We start from the raw sequence: 11,735 nt of genomic DNA, 5'->3' as shown, positions 1-11,735 counted from the left end.
TCACTGCAAGCTCTGCCTCCCGGGTTTACGCCATTCTCCTGCCTCAGCCTCCCGAGTAGCTGGGACTACAGGCGCCCGCCACCTCGCCCGGCTAGTTTTTTTGTATTTTTTAGTAGAGACGGGGTTTCACCGTGTTAGCCAGGATGGTCTCGATCTCCTGACCTCGTGATCCGCCCGTCTTGGCCTCCCAAAGTGCTGGGATTACAGGCTTGAGCCACCGTGCCCGGCCCAGAGAGTCTTATACTAAAAAATGAATCATTCCAAATTCTAAAAATGTTTCCAGCTGCATGTCCCCTAATGCTCTAACCCTTCCTTTCTAAGGTAACAACATTGTTCTCAAAATAGAGATTTTGCCTCCTATCAAATAGATTACAATTAGGGTGAACTAAATTATGAAAACCAAACTGAAAACAAAACACAGAACTTTTTTTTGTATACCAGTCTTCTAAGTTATTCAGGTCATGAAAGTGCAATTCTCCCTATGTTTGTAATTCTCTTTGCTTTGGCCGTAGTTCTTCCGACATAGCTTTCCAGCAATGTCATACATTTTCCTTTAAACATTATGTTCTAGTTGTGTGACTAACACTGACAAATTTGTCTGTGACAAGAGTTCTTCCTTACTACTTGAGCAGCTTGTCACCACTTCCCTTCAATGCAGGGTGGTTCTAAGTGAGTGCTCTTTTAGAGAAACTCCCAGTGGTGTCTGGGAGTGACCTCACAATCAAGTTAAATAAGGTTTAGGGAGTTGACCAAACTCTCTGAACTGAATGAGGCTGATTTCATTTTTTGCTTCAATCACAATCATCTAATTGTTGAGACTCTCGGGTATCTTAAGCAAAAAATGTAGAATTTACTCAAAATGTTTATGCAGTGTAGCCTGTTTCTATGGCAACAGTAAGTAAACTGAAAAAATAATTTATTTATTTATTTAAGACAGAGTCTCACTCTTGTCACCTAGGCTGGAGTGCAGCGGCACGATCCCGGCTCACTGCAACTTCTGCCTCCTGGGTTTAAGCAATTCTCATGCCTCAGCCTCCAAAGCAGCTGGAATTACAGGCGCACGCAACCACACTCAGCTCATTTTTGTATTTTTAGTAGAGATGCAGTTTCTCCATGTTGGCCAGGCTGGTCTCAAACTCCTGACCTCATGTGATCTGCCTGCCTTGACCTCTCAAAGTGCTGGGATTACAGGTGTGAGCCACCGTGCCTGGCCCAAAAGAATAAATTTAAGCTGGGCGTGATGGCTCACTCCTGTAATCCCAGCACTTTGGGAGGCTGAGGCAGGCAGATCACGAGGTCAGGAGTTCGAGACCAGCCTGACCAACATGGTGAAACCCTGTCTCTACTAAAAGTACAAAATTTAGCCGGGTGTGATGGCGTGCGCCTGTAATCCTAGCTTCTCAGGAAGCTGAGGCAGGAGAATCACTTGAACCCGGGAGGCGGAGATTGCAGTGAGCCGAGATTGTGCCATTGCACTCCAGCCTGGGTGACAGAGCAAGACTCCGTCTCAAAAAAAAAAAAAGAATAAATTTAAGTGAAAGAATTATAAGTATGTGACTAAGAAAGGTTTCTTTTCCAGTTGTACCTTGCATCTGTCCAATTACTTGAAAAAAATATCCAAAGTATTTTTGAACCAACTTTTTTTTTTTTTGAGAAGATAGGGTTTGCTCTGTTGCTCAGGCTGGAGTGCAGTAGTATGATCAATCCCACCTCAGCCTCTTGAGTAGCTGGGACTACAGGCTTGTAGCACCATGCTTGGCTAATTTTGTTTTTTTATTTTTTGTAGAGATGGAGCCTTACTGTATTGCTCAGGCTGGTCTCAAACTCTTAGGCTCAAGTGATCCTCCCACCTCAGCCTCTCAAAGTGCTGGGATTACAGGTGTGAACCATGGTGTCTGGCAGTATCAGTACTTTAATGCTAAAAACTTTTTTTTTTTTTTTAAGACGGAATCTCGCTCTGTTGCCCAGGCTGGAGTAGAGTGGTGCAATCTCAGTTCACTGTAACCTCCGCCTCCCGGGTTCAAGTGATTCCCCTGTCTCAGCCTCCTGAGTAGCTGGGACCACAGGCGCACGCCACCATGCCTGGCTAATTTTGTATTTTTTTTTTTTTTAGTACAGATGTTTTTCATCATGTTGGCCAGGATGTTTCCATCTCCTGACCTCACGATCCGCCTGCCTCAGCCTCCCAAAGTGCTGGGATCATAGGCGTCAGCCACTGCTCCTGGCCCTAATGCTAAAAAATTTTAAATTGCTTGTAGATACAATATTTTCTGCAACCTGCTTTTTTACATCCTCAACATAGTAAAATGCTGTAAGAATTATTAGGCACTGACATATTTAGTAAAGCCATCACTAAATTTTACTTCTCAATTTACTATTTTTTAATAGAGAATTTATTATATGTTCAATCCCTTTGAAGGAAATCATACAAAGGCGTGAATAAAAAAAGATAAGACATGATTAAGAATTTAGCAAATAATTGGAAAGATGAAATTAGCATATGAGAAACAATGATGCAGTAAAAACCAGCAATGTCTGGAGCCAGAGTTAAGGAGGGTGTGGGGAAACAAACAAGTTAAAACATTGTTTCTGAGGCGGTACATTGGTAAGACTTTTTTTTCTTTTTTCTTTTTTTTTGAGATGAGTCTCATTCTGTCACCCAGGCTGGAGTTCAGCTGCACAATCTCAGCTCACTGCAACCTCCGCCTCCTGGGTTCAAGCAATTCTCCTGCCTTAGTCTCCCAAGTAGCTGGGATTACAGGCACCATGTCTGGCNTTTTTTTTTTTTTTTTTTTGACGGAGTCTTGCTCTGTCGCCCAGGCTGGAGTACAGTGGCCAGATCTCGGGCTCACTGCAAGCTCCGCCTCCCGGGTTCACGCCATTCTCCTGCCTCAGCCTCCCGAGTAGCTGGGACTACAGGCACCCGCCACCTCGCCTGGCTAGTTTTTTGTATTTTTTTAGTAGAGACGGGGTTTCACCGTGTTAACCAGGATGGTCTCGATCTCTTGACCTCGTGATCCGCCCGTCTTGGCCTCCCAAAGTGCTGGGATTACAGGCTTGAGCCACCGCGCCCGGCCTGTAATATTCTTTTATTTTATTTTGTTATTTTATTTCATTTTATTTTTGAGACCAAGTCTGGTGCGATCTTGGCTCACTACAACCTCCGCTTCCCAGATTCAAGCAATTCTGCCTCACTCTCCCGAGCAACTGGGGCCACAGGCGTGAGCCACCACTCCCCGCTAACTTTTGTATTTTTAGTAGAGACGGGGTTTCACCACGTTGGCCAGGCTGGTCTCCAACCCCTGGCCTCAAGTGATCCGCCCATCTCGGCCTCCCAAAGTGCTGGGATTACAGGTGTGAGCCACAGCTCCTAGCCTGTAATATTCTTCATAATAAACCAAAAAACGCAAGTAAAGTGTTTCCCTAAGTTCTGTGAGCCATCCAAGCACATTATTGAGCACAATGAGGGGCATTGTGGGAACCCTGATTTGTAGATGGTAGATCAGAAGTACAGGTCACAGCCTGGGACTTTCGAGTAGTGTCTGAAGTGGGGAGGTGGGGGGCAGTCCTGTGGCACCGAGCCCTTAACCTGTGGGATCTGACACTCTCTCCAAGTAGATAGTATCAGAATTAAATTGAATTCTAGGACACTCAGTTGGTGTCTGCTGAAGAATTCCTTGGTGTGGGGAAGAACCCGCACACGTCTGGTCACAGAAGCATGTTGCAAGTGTGTTGAGTAGAGAGGAAAAATGGTCTCTTTTTCCTTTTACAAAGCTATGGTAATACAGACAGTGGTACTGGCACATAGATAAACATACAAATCAATGGAATAAAATGGAGAGTCCAGAAGTAAACCCTTGTATTTACAGTCAACTGATTTTCCAGAAGATTGCCAAAATAATTGAATGAGGCAAAAATTGTCTTTTCAACTATTGCTGGGACAACTGGATAACCACATGCAAAAGATTGAAATTGAACACCTACCTCAACCATACATAAATAATTACTAGGAGTACATCATATACCTAAATGTAAAAAAAACAAAAACAAAAACCAAAAAACCCTAAAACTACTAGAAGGGAAACATAGGAGTAAATCTCACCAAAAGCACATGTGATGAAAATAGAATTGCTAAATTGGACTTCATTAAAATTAAAATCTTTTGTGCCACAAACCACACCATTAAGAAAATGAAAAGACAGTCCACAGAACGGGATAAAGTATTATTTAAGGATGGCAAAGAAAGCCCTCTCATAAAGCAAAAGATGCAAATTTGGGGGAAAGCCAACTTTTTTTTTTTGAGACAGAGTCTCCGATGCTGGGCGCCATCTCAGCTCACTGCAACTTCCAACTTCCGGGCTCAAGCAATCCTCCCACCTCAGCCTCCTAAGTAGCTATAGGCACATGCCACCATGCCTGGCTAATTTTTGTATTTTTTTTCAGTAGAGACGGGGTTTCACCATGTTGCCCAGGCTGGTCTTGAACTCCTGGGCTCAAGTGATTCTCCCACCTCAGCCTCCCAAAGTGCTTGAAGGGATTACAGGCATGAGCCACCACTCCTGGTCGGCAAGCCCTATTAATATTAAGGCCTAAAAGCACATGGGAAGGACACCAGTAGCATCTGCTATGCAGTCCCTGACTGTCTTCAGTGGGATTAGGCAGATCCCAGTTTTAGCTTGTGTTTCTCCAGAAAGCACGGTCTGAGGCAAAAGGCTTATGTGCTATTACTTTATTAGGGAGAGCAGTTCCAAGAAACAGGGATAGGGAAAGGGTAATGAAGCGAGGAAGAAAGGAGAACCAATATTAGATTGCATTATGGAGCTGGTCATCATTAAATGTCACTGATTGCTAGAAGCCTCAAAAAGCCCTGGCACTTACCTAGACTCAAAAAATGCCTGAATAAAATTGTTTTGTAGTGTTGTTTTCTGCTGCAGGTTTTAGTTGATATTTGTAAATTAAGACTCTCTGAGACCTCATTCATAACTCAAGTTTCCTTTAATCACCATCCAGCTCCTAATTGGTAGTAATGGATAGCAGGGATAATGGAAATCCACAGAATAATAGCTACCATTTAGTAAGCACAAGGTAGCTTTATATAATGTCAAATCCTCACAAAGTAGCTTTTGTTATGCCACTTTATTAATGCCCAAAATGAGATTCAGCTAACTTAAGGAACGTGGCCAAGGTCATGGAACTAGTAAATAGCAGACCAGGTTTCAAAACTAGGTTCTTTTTTTACCCCCAAAACAACGCTCTTTCTATTACACCATGATGCCTCTTAGGTGAAAGGACTGAGATTCCTAGATCTCTTAGCCAAACTTTAAAATTTTGATTTTTTTTTTTTTTTTTTTTGTTGAGAAGGAGTCTCACTCTGTTGCCCCGGCGGAGTGCAGTGGCCGGATCTCAAGCTAACTGCAAGCTCCACCTCCCGGTTCACGCCATTCTCCTGCCTCAGCCTCCCGAAGTAGCCTGGACTACAGGCGCCCGCGCACCTCGCCCGCTAGTTTTTGTATTTTTTTAGTAGAGATGGGTTTCCCAGTGTAGCCAGGATGGGTGCTGTCTCCTGACCTCGTGATCTGCCGTCTAGGCCTCCCAAAGCTGGATTACAGCTTGAGCCACCGGCCCGGCCTGATTATTTTTAAAAATAGGTCATACAAACCATGGGTTCAAAATCCAAGAATAAAGTTTACTGAAACTCCCTTTGCCCGCCCATTTGGTAGTCCTCCATGACTGCCACTAATACTTGCCATTTCTTGGTATCTTCCCAAAAACGTTTGTTAAATAATATTATTTCCCCACCTTTAACAGAAAATATATTGTGTGTGGTGGTGGTTGTTGTAACTATTCTTACCTTGTTATTTTGTTTTTCATTCCACAGTATATCCTACATAAACTTAGTCAATATTTTGAAATGTTCTCATCCACTAAACCTTACTGTTAAGGAGTAAAGATAAATGGCACAAATTTATTCTTGTCCACTTGTTCACTGCCTGAAAAAATAAACCAAAAGCAAAATGGCTGAGGATCCGGCAACAGGAAGGATGGAGAGCACGAAATAACCACAGGCCGCTCAGCTGGCCCTACATCAAAAGGCTTCTTGTTTTTGTTCTGCCTGTTTTGCCCTACTTCATCCGTAATTTCAGATGCGTTTCCAAAGCAATTGCTGTTATCTTCCCTTCTACATTTTCCGTTCCACATACATAGTGGATGTGTCTAATTTGTCCTGTTTGGCAGCTTGGGCCATTGACCCCAAAAATTCCAAGATGAAAGACAGTGTGTAAAGTGGTGGGGAAACCTAATCTTGTTCTTCTCCAATTCAAGTCCAAAGCGTATCACACCATATACATTGACGCATTTAGTCCAATACTGTTTCCTGGTGTTCTTTTTCTTTCTTTCTTTTTTTTTGAGACAGGAAGTCTCCCTCTGTGCCCTCGGCTGGAGTGCAGTGCGCGATCTCGGCTTAACTGCAACTCCGCCGTCCCGGGTTCACGGCCATTCTCCTGCCTCAGCTCAATCGAGTACCTGGGACACAGGCGCCCGCCGCCACGGCCTGCTACTTTTTTGTATTTTTAGAGAGGTGGGTTTGACCGTGTTACCAGGATGGTCCCTATCTCCTGACCTGTGATCCGCCGTCCGGACGTCCCAAAGTGCTGGGATTACAGGCGTAGCTATCAACGCCGCTGTTGTTCTTTTTAGTAAAATTACAATATAAAATTCCCAGGAGCAATGGCTCAGGCCTGTAACCCACAACTTGGGAGCCGAAGCGGTGGATCACAAAGTCGAGATCGAGACCAGCTTGGCCAATATGGGTGAATCCCCCATCTCTACTAAAATACAAAAATTAGCCGGACATGGGCCCTGTAACCAACTACTCAGGCTGATGGCAGTAGAAGCTTGAACCCAGGAGCGAGGTTGCATAGCCGAGATCAACGCCATTGGACTCAGCCTGGCGCAGGGCCAGACTGCAGTCCTTTAAAAAAAAAAAAAAATTTAATCGAGGGCAGAGCCCATACCCAGGGATGGCACTAATTGTAGTAGGTGCAATTAAGTAAGTACTAGGGATAGAAATAAATTCGGTGACCTGACAGTTCCTCCTGCAATTGACAAAAGGCCAAGATAAATTGTGGATATGGGAGAACTGAGGATAAAATTAGGTGGAACACAGGAAGTTTTGCCCAGCATATATGACTAATCCACCCATACTGCTCTGTCAACATCTCATTTAAGTGGAGGCGTGGAGATAATATCAGATAAAGCTCCACTGGAGTGATTCTCATATTCCACCATCCTCACACTCTTGTTATTCACAGCTCACTTGACTTATAATTAACGGTTAGGAGAATGGAGAGGTCAAAGACAAGAGCAAATATCCAATATTCACTTCACTGGAAATTATTAAACACTTTCTAAAAGAAATGAAGATAAGGTCCCTTTCTTTTTACTTTTCTACTTCCTTTGGTGCCTCTTTGCCATAGTAGTACAATAATAAAAAGAAGATATGAGTAATTCCACGTCCTCAGATGGTAAAGAAAGACAGAAGTGAAAGAAAGGGGCACATTGTAAAACATGAAAAGCCTGTCCATGACATACTCAAATAGCCTTCAGATGGCACTATTTTTTGGCAACTGGATGTTCTACTTGTCCTGGTTGCAGTTTTCTATTTCTTTTGTCGATCTTCTGAAAAATTCCCCAGGAAGATCCTGGGGTCCATGACATTATTCCACTAGTAGCACTATATTTCTAATTGGTAGTTCTTAAATTTGAACAAGCTTTTGAATAACCCGAAGTGCTTTATTAAAACCAAAACTCCTATAATCTATCTCCTACAGTTTCTGATTCAGTTAAGTGTGGGATGGCCGGGTGCAGTGGCTCACACCTGTACTATCCCAGCACTGGGAGCCAAGGCAGGCGGATCACTAACTCAGGAGATCGAGACCATCTACTAACACAGGCGAAAACGCTGTCTCAACCATAAAATAAAAAAATTTTAAGTGTGGGATGGAACCAGTAATTATATTTCTAATAAATTCCCAGATGATGCGGATGCTGCCAGGTCTCCAGGGACCAACATTTGAGAACCACTGTCTGCCTTATTATTAATTTCATAACTTTCCCCACCTGTAATGGGAGGGAATATCCAGGAACTAGAAGGGTGATTGGGAATGCCAATCCCAATAGATGTTAATAGCAGAAGACTCTGTAAATACTTGTGTGGGGGAGAATAAATGCTCTTTTCAGCATGATATGGTCTGAAGTGTCACCAGCATTTGGAGAACCGTGGTGTACTACTAGTGAGACTTTAAACAAAATTGTCCTCCCTGTATGAGATTTTCTCATTAAAAAAAAAAAATAAAAAATGGAGAGAAATTTAATTCAGCCACGATAGGATGTCCCTTTTTCTCCAATCTATGCATGAAATGTATTTATATTTTGGAGCCACCTGCCTTGCTGTATCTTTATTTCTGTAACACTCTGAACCAATATCATCTCTCTCGGGGCATTAGCATTGAAGTTAGCCAAGGTGAAAAGCACTGGAAGAAAAATATAAATGGGTGTATGTACATATGATATATACTATATATATACAATGTTTATATATTTGAACATTGTGTATTATAATGTTAATGTTAATATTAAACTGTGTCTACATAGATACAGTTTTCTGGTTCACAATTTGCTGCTTTTTTTCTTTTCTTTTTCTTTCTTTTTTTTTTTTTTTTTTGAGATGGAGTCTTCCTCTGTTGCCAGGCTAGAGTGCAATGGCTTGACCTTGGCTCACTGCAACCTCCGCCTATGGGGTTCAAGCTATTCTTCTGCCTCAGCCTCCCAAGTAGCTGGGAGTACAGGCATGTGCCATCACGCCCAGCTGATTTTTGTATTATTAGTAGAGATGAGGTTTCGCCATATTGGCCAGGCTGGTCTCAAACTCCTGACCTCATGATCTGCCCACCTCGGCCTCCCAAAGTGCTGGGATTATAGGCACGAACCACCGTGTGTGGCCTGCTGCTGTTTTTTGTATTTTTTTTTTTTTTTTGAGACAGAGTCTTGCACTGTCACCTGGGCTGGAGTTCAATCTCAGCTCACTGCAACCTCCACCTCCCAGGTTCAGGTGATTTTCCTGCCTCAGCCTCCCAAGTAGCTGGGATTACAGGCTCCCGCCACCACACTCAGCTAATTTTTTTGTATTTTTAGTAGAGACGGGGGTTTCACTATGTTGGCCAGGCTGGCCTCAAACTCCTGACCTTGTGATCTGCCAGCCTCGCTCCCAAAGTGCTGGGATTACTGGCATAAGCCACCGAGCCCAGGCCCTGCTGCTTTTTTTCTATGTCTGATAATTTCTTGTTGGATATCAGACATTAAATGTTACGTTGTTAAGTATTTAAATTTTGTTGTCTTTTTTCAGAGTTTTGAAGTTTATATTGGCCCACAGGTTAGTATTATAGTTAGGTTAGTTGCTGATCAACTTGATTGTTTGAAGGAATTTTTTTTTTTTTTTTTTTGAGACGGAGTCTCACTCTGTCGCCCGGGCTGGAGTGCAGTGGCCGGATCTCAGCTCACTGCAAGCTCCGCCTCCCGGGTTTAGGCCATTCTCCTGCCTCAGCCTCCGAGTAGCTGGGACTACAGGCGCCCGCCACCTCGCCCGGCTAGTTTTTTGTATTTTTTAGTAGAGACGGGGTTTCACTGTGTTAACCAGGATGGTCTCGATCTCCTGACCTCGTGATCCGCCCGTCTCGGCCTCCCAAAGTGCTGGGATTACAGGCTTGAGCCACCGCGCCCGGCCTGAAGGAATTTTTTCTTTCTTTCTTGAGACAGGGTATCACTCTGTTACCCAGACTGGAGTGCAGTAGAAGGATCATAGTTCACTGTAACTTTGAACTTCTGGGCTCAAGTGATCCTCTCACCTCAACCTCCCAAGTAACTGGGACTGCAGGCACATGCCATCACCCCTGGCTGATGTTTACTTTTTATTTTTTGTAGAGGGAGGATCTGGCTGTGTTGCCAGGCTGGTCTCGAACTCCTGGACTCAAAGGATCCTTCCACCTCGGCCTCCCAAAACACTAGGATTACAGGCGTGAGCCATCTGCCCGGCTGATTTTATCTTTTTGTCTGCTTGACCTATCACTAAGAAATAGATGTTAACATCTCTCATTATGATTGTGGGATTTTCTCTAAATCCTGTCATCCTTGGATTTGGATTCTTTTATCATTATCTAGTGACCCTTTTTATCTTTAGTAATGCTTTTGCCTTAAAATATTGCTTTTTTCTGATATTAATAGATCGATACTGGCTTTCTGTTGTTGAGTATTTGCCTGCTATTCTCTTCCTTACTCTGTTTTCAACTTTTCTATATTATTGTTTTGAGCTGTATCTTTTAAGAAGACTGAAAGAATTCAGTTAAACCCTGTTTTGTTACTGTAAAACAGGTGTCCCCCATAACCATTAGCAATAATAGCTTGTGATAAAATATGCTTTTTCCTTCAAAATAGTTTTCTTGTTTTATATTTGGTTTTGAAGGTTGGTACAACATAGGGAAGACAATAGAAAGTAATTGAGTATATTGTTACAGAATCTAATAAAGAAAATAAAAAGTATAAGAACTTTAACAAGATCAAGCTGTGGAAACAATCTTTAGATGAAATCAGATCCTAAGTGCAAGGCCAAAGGATAAGAGAAAACAAGAAGTTTTGAAATCTATAGAAAAGAAAAGTCTCCAAAGTGTGCAGTTTGAAGCTCCAGCCACTACAACACCCAAGACCTGGTCTGAAAAGATCAGAAACGCCTTGAATAGGACTGGAAGAGACTATTGAAAGGAAAGAATCATCCAGAACTTATAAAGCAAGATGTAGAGAGCAAGCCATAAGTATGATTTTTATAAGAACCTGTATTTGCACACATATATATGCGATTCGCACCCTGAGATTTTAGTACTCTCACTGGCTTATTGTGTATGCTATGTTCCGATCAACTATGATTCACTATTCTCCTCCCCAAGCCTTCTCCTCCTTGAGTATTCCCTATTTAAGTAAATGGCCTCCACCCATTAGCTTAAGCCAAAAATCTGAAAGTCATCCTTGATTCATTCATCCTTACCTCACAATCTACTGATCCTATTTCTTAAATATCTCATGAATCAGTCCATATTTTCCCCCTTCTCTGTCAATCCCCAACCCATTTCCTCCAGCTGCCTCCTAATTTGTTTACCCATATATATATTACAGTGTTTGTGCGCCATTTTCTCCTCCACTCTGTACGTAGTGCCCAGAATGTTCTTTTTAAAATGCAAGTGATCATGTCACTTCCCCGCTTAAATATATAAACCAAAAAGCAAAGAAACAAACAAAAAACTTAGATGCCTTTTCATTACCTTCAGTACAAAGGCCAAATCCTTTATAAAGCCTCCAAGATCTGGATCCTGTCTCTCTACAATGTAGCCATGTTGGCTTTCCTTTCGACACTACTTCAAAATCAATTCAATGCTGGATCCTCTTCCTAAACTACTTTCCCCTCTTAGCCAACTAAGAAGTTTCTTAGGCAAGTCTTCTTGGTTTTTCATGTTTTAGCTTTGATATCTCAGGCTGAAGTGAGAGGATAGCCTGAGCCTGGGAGGTCGAGGCTGCAGTGAGCTGTACTCCAGGATTGGTGACAGAGTCAGACCCTGTCTCAAAACAAAGACAAACAAAAAACCCAACAACAACACAACACAAACAAAAGAAAACAAAACACAAAACGCAAA

The sequence above is a fragment of the Rhinopithecus bieti genome, unplaced genomic scaffold (assembly GCF_001698545.2).
Source record: "Rhinopithecus bieti isolate Rb0 unplaced genomic scaffold, ASM169854v2 scaffold_29928, whole genome shotgun sequence".
NCBI lineage: Eukaryota > Metazoa > Chordata > Mammalia > Primates > Cercopithecidae > Rhinopithecus > Rhinopithecus bieti.
The sequence above is the reverse complement of the archived record's forward strand: the minus strand, read 5'-3'. Positions refer to the sequence as shown.